Source organism: Pteronotus mesoamericanus, unplaced genomic scaffold (assembly GCF_021234165.1).
Source record: "Pteronotus mesoamericanus isolate MK-2021 breed Mesoamerican mustached bat unplaced genomic scaffold, CSHL_Meso_final contig_20, whole genome shotgun sequence".
NCBI lineage: Eukaryota > Metazoa > Chordata > Mammalia > Chiroptera > Mormoopidae > Pteronotus > Pteronotus mesoamericanus.
The window spans coordinates 11,604,454-11,610,323 of NW_026555085.1; positions in this window are offsets into that span (position 1 = coordinate 11,604,454).

The window sequence follows — 5,870 nt, forward strand, 5'->3', positions numbered from 1 at the left end:
AACAGTAGGTAAGGCTCATATTCTGAGGTTGAAGTTCAAAAGAAAAAATATAGTGGACACAATAATCCATCTGTTAAAAATACCAAAATCTGAGGTCTGAGTAACCACAGAGTTCTAAGGACCCTTAAACCCAATCAATGTGACTGAGGTATAACCTTGGAGAGAACATGACTACTGAAGGCTGTCAGCCCAGGCCTGACCACCCAGTGGAGGCCAGTGGTAAGAAGGGGGGCGTTCTCAGAACAGTAATCAGGCAGTCATATTCCTACACTGCTGAGGGGAGCAGGTCCCCCAATTCATAAATAAAACTACTTGAGTCTGGTTATATCATATGTGGGTCTGGTGCCAGTCATTAGTCACTAAAACCATTCTGCAGACTCCCTTTGCACTGATTCCTTGCACAGAAAACCAAAACTGATTTTCCTTGTTGTTTGCTTTCAGAGAGAGAATCCAGTAACTACCAAAATCAAGTACGAATATGCTTAACAGTTGTAGTCCTTACTGTAAATGAAGCCTCACTCTGATTATTTTGACCACATAAGTCAGTTCCTAAGAAACTGGTCTTCCTATTTTGTTCTCATAAAATTGAGGTTCTGAACATTTAGAGTTAAGCTGTAGACTTTGCTATAACTTCACCAAGCTAATGCCACCTGAGAGGGCTTGAAGTAAGACGCTAACAATTTCAGAAGAGATCCTATTTAGGATCTCTCCAAGTAGAGTACAGTTGGACAAAATTTGGCTAAGGTTAGATTTTTCAGTATTTTTATAATGAACTTGCATTATAAATAATTAAATCAACTATCATTTCTTGAACACTTACTATATCCAGGCACTGTTCTACACCTAAGCATTGTTCTAAAACAAATCTATTATTTGTTCACAACAAACTTGATATGGTAGTACTTTTTAACCCCATTTGAAACAGAATAAAGTGGCTCAGAGAGGTGAAGCAGCTTTTCCAAGGTCACATTGCTGGTACCTGACTGAGCTGTAAGATCTTATTGTTTTCATTTTCATTTTCTTGATTACTAGACTAAGGCTGAACATCTTTTCGTCCATCTATTGGCCATTTTGTTTTCTCTTCTGTGAACTGACAAAATGTACACTCACAACTATACCTACCACTCAAATAAGAATTTGACAGACTTAATAAGAACTAAAGTGCTTTGAAGGTGCTATCAATAGAAATATATCTAATATTGGCAGAAACATAATAATAGGTATTATATATTCCAAGAGATCAACTAACCTTTGCCTATTTTTTGAACTGGATTGCCTTTTCCTTATTAAATGATTACAGTTCTTTATATATTTTGTATTTGAGGACTCCACTGGTTAGATGTGTTGTAAGTATCTTCTCTCAGTCTGTGGGGCTTGTCTTTGTTTTAAGGGGTCTTTTGTCTTGAATAAGATTTAGTTAATAAAATCATATGATGTAATTTATTTGTTTTATATTTTATGAAATCCTTCCTTATCTCAAGGAAATAAAGATATTCTCTTATAGTTTCTTCTAAAAGTTTTAAAATTTAACTCTTAGGTTGATAATATATCTGGATTTTTTCCCTACTCTGCTAAGGTGGCCTATTTGACTGGCCTGATTACTGTTCTGATTACCATAGAGACAAGTTCTACAAATCTGGTCAGTGTACACTTCAAAATTGTCTTGGTCATTTCTGCTTCTTTACTGTATGAAATAGAGAATGGACTTGTGAAACTGTCAAAAAAATCCTCTTGAAATATTGATTGGTATTGCATTGAATTAAAAAAACTTACCTGGAGAAAATTATGACCACTTAGATGTTCTAAAACACTAGAATAAACATAATTCAATATTTCTTTTATTCTTTTGTTACTAAAGATCTTACGGTACTTCTAGCTACCTTTTCTTTAAAAAAGAAAAAGAAGATTTTACTTATTTATTTATTTTTAGAGAGAAGGGAAGGGAGGGAGAGAGGGAGAGAAACATCAATCAGTTGCCCTTCATATGCCCCCAACTGGGGACCTGGCCCACAACCGAGGCTTGTGCTCTGACCAGGAATCGATCCAGTGACCTTTAGGTTTGCACACCAGTGCTCAATCCACTGAGCCACACCTGCCAGGGCTGCCCTTTTTCTTTTACTTATTTATTTTACTCTTTACCCAAGGACATTTTTTCATTGCTTTTGAGAGAGAGAGGAAGGGAGACAGAGAAACATTGATGTAAGAGAGAAGTACCGATTAGTTGCCTCCATACATACCCGAACCAGGGATCTTACATGCCCAGTCTATGGCTGGTGCACACTTGGACTGGGTACTGAAACCACGACCTAGGTTTGTTCCCTGACTGGATATCAAACCTACAACCTTTCAGTTACAGGACAACACTCTAACCAGCTGAGTCGCACTGACCAGGGCTCTTCTCTTTTTCTATTTCTTTTTTCCTGGGGGGTAGGGGTGGGAGGGAGGTTGCCTTTGACTTGAATTTTAGTTTCTGAAAAATTTAGACTTAAGTTTCAGGAAGTAAATTTTTGTTCTTGGTTATTGAATATAAAATGCTTCCTCATTAATTCTCATAGTTGAAATAAACTATTAACAATTTAAGAACTATAACTGGTGATAAAATGTTTAAGCACTGACATGAAACACTGTTCCAAAGGGTCTTCCATACTCTAGCAATTTAAGATTTTGGAAAGTGACTCCAGTTTGAAATTCAAAAACAAGTGCAAAAAAAATTCCACATGAAAAACCTACCAAGGCTTCTCTCTCACTAGTGCTTGTTGGTATGAGAGCTAATTCCTTCACACTTGTCATTCATTATGGGTGAGAATCTGGGCTCAAATTACAGACAAAAGTAGACAAGGTTATCACAGTATGAGTGTAAGGGAAATGTAAGAAATAGTAGCAAGACTTCTGTAACCCAAAAGGGGCCCAGTGACAGAGTAGTCTGACAGTTCATCTGGAAAAACCCACTTATTAATAGCCCAGGCCAATTCTTGTCTGATTTCAAAACTGGCAGTCTCCTAAAAAGCTGTTGTGGAATTCTTCCCTTTTGATAAGACACTGCCAATGATGCTAAAATGATCACAGAACTAGAAAAATGTGTTGAGTATATTAGCAGGTTCATCGGCATATCGACAAACAGGACTTTAAAGTCAAATGCACACATATTTCAATAGCTAAAAATATTAAAACATGGATGCCTATCACTAGGAAGAAATCAGCATGGGCAACTTAACAGAAATTTGTTCCATCATAGGTTTCATGATTTCCTCTGTAGTATGGATCATTCTTAGGCCTTCCATGTCCTTGTGATATCTGACCTGTTGATTCTCAAGTTTAGAACTATCCACTTCATTCCTATGATTTTCATACTTTACCGCACTCTATCATAACAGTGAATACAGTCTAAGAAAGCTCCCATGCTATTGATAAATGTAAACAATGGCTATACAATAATAATAGCAATAGTATTTATTAAGGTACACCAAGTTCCAAGTATTTTTCACAACTTCTCTAGTCCTAAAACAGCCAGGTACTATTATTCTCATCGAATATATGAGGATCCTGCGGCTCAGCAATGTTAAATAACTTTCTCAAGAATACACAACTAGAAAATAGTTAGGCCAAGATATAAAGGTAGTGCTGCCTACTTTCAACTTCTGTAATACTTGACTATAGTCAAGCGATAGGAAGGAAAAAAGTAATGTAACAGTAGTAACAGGGAGATGTTACCATTCTGAATCGAAACTACCACTAAAGTCTTCACCCACCATCCAGGGGCACTCCGTAGGCTGGAGAACACAGCTTACTACTGGTTGCTGTGTCTTACACTTATTTGGTACTTCCCCAAAGTGGCAAAGGCTTAATAAGGTCTCTAGGATGGCTGGATGAGTAGATGGGAAGATGATAAATACACATTTAGCATACACAGGAGGTTTTAGCCAGCTCTAAGAAATGCTCATGCCATTAACATGCCCATTACAAGATTCTGAAATGCAGTCATAAAAGTCAACTTGATTGCAATTTAATTTTGGTAGGTTACTCAAGTGTGGAAAATGAAAGGCATTGAGATGTACAGACAACTTGTTTTAAGAACCAGAGACACTAACAAAAGGTGGGCAAAGGAAAAGTTTATGTAATGACACAGTTTGTATAGGTAGGAGGGAAGTTAAGAGGAGACAGACAGCTGGCAGAAAGCTGAGAAAGGCCTTTGGTTCACAGTGAACACTAAGTCTTTCTTCACAAAACAGCATCCAAAATCCCCTAAATAAGACACCTTTGCCAGTAAACATAAAATTTGTCCTGTTAAAAACAAACATAAAAGAACACTTCCATTCCCTGTTCTCCCCATCTCCTAGAGTAGAACCACTATTCTCCCACTTTTCCAACATGGAAAGTTCTGTCTCATCTAGGATTCCTTCTTTCCCTTTGCCTACTGTATACCTACACTAAACCACCCACCCCATATCTTAAAAATTCTCCCTTCACAGTGGAAAATAATCTCCACCCAATCTTACACAAAAATCCCTTTCCAATAATAACTGCTCCAAAAATGTCCACAGCACCTCACTCTCCCTTACTTTACCTGACATTGAATACTTTTTAGGATCTGGCTCCTACTGTCATATCCAAGTACTTCTGAGTATATTTCATAGGCTTCCTCTAATGTAGACAAACTAAAGTATTCATTGTCTGCCTCCCAAACACACTATGCACATTCTTGCCCTCTCACCTTTGCTCATACTATCCCCTTCCCCTCTAAGAAGGGTCTCTGTACTCCCTTCTGCTCATCCATTTGTTTGGTAAATAATTTTAATAATTATTAGGTATTCTGTTAGCCCTGGAAATATTATAGTGAAAAGATGCACAGTCCCTGACTTTAAAAAGTTTACAATGTAGAGTCTCATTCTTTCTAGGTTCAATGCTTACCTATTTATGAAGTTGTACTCTGAGTGCCCATTGCATTTATAGGTTGGATACTTACTACAGTATACCAAATATTGGTACCTTAATTTATAAATCTTGTCTTCTCAGCTAGAAGGGAGCTTGCTTCAGGGAAGCTACAATTTTCTCTATCTCTAATGCCATGCAAAGTGCTTTACAAATAAAAAGCATTACAAAATGTTATGTCAGCAAGATGACAAACTAGGAAGCTACAGGCTGTTCCTCAACAGAGACAGTGAGATAACAACAATATATGAACCCAAACACATCTGTGAGAACTCTAGAGACCCACTGAGAAACTACAGCATAGCATCCAGGTCACTATGACACCAAGAGAGTCCAACAAAAGGGGTACAGAAATTCATGGCATTTGTGTGTCCATTCATGTCCTTCCACCTACACAAAATAGGAAACTAGGAGGAACCCCCTGCCCCCAACACACACACACTAGGGCTCCTCCCTCTGGACAGAAACAAGTGAGCAATGCACCCAACACTCTAGTTTGCCTAAAGGCTCCTTGAGGGATGGGTTTCTGTCTCATCTGACTCAAAGCACTGGTCAGACTGATGCCAGAGTTTGGAAGCCACAGAAAACAGAGGCAGCAATATGCTGGAGGTGCAGTTTCACAAGCACACATCAGGGAGAGAAAGAAATCAGAAAACGATTGGGGAGTCCTGGAATCTCCAATCAGGCTAACTGGTGAAGGTCTTTCACTACACAAATCTAGTACACAAAGACCAGTAACTGGTTGTTTTAGCATATGTCAAAGTCCCAGTTTAAAATAAGAAAAAACCACAAGGCATACAAAGAAACAGGGAAACATGGCCCAACAAAGGAACAAACTGAAACTGTAGAAAGATACACTAAACAAATGCATATCTATGAGCTACCTGACAAATAATTAAATTTTTTTAATTTATTGATTTGAGAGGAGAGGAGAGGAAAGA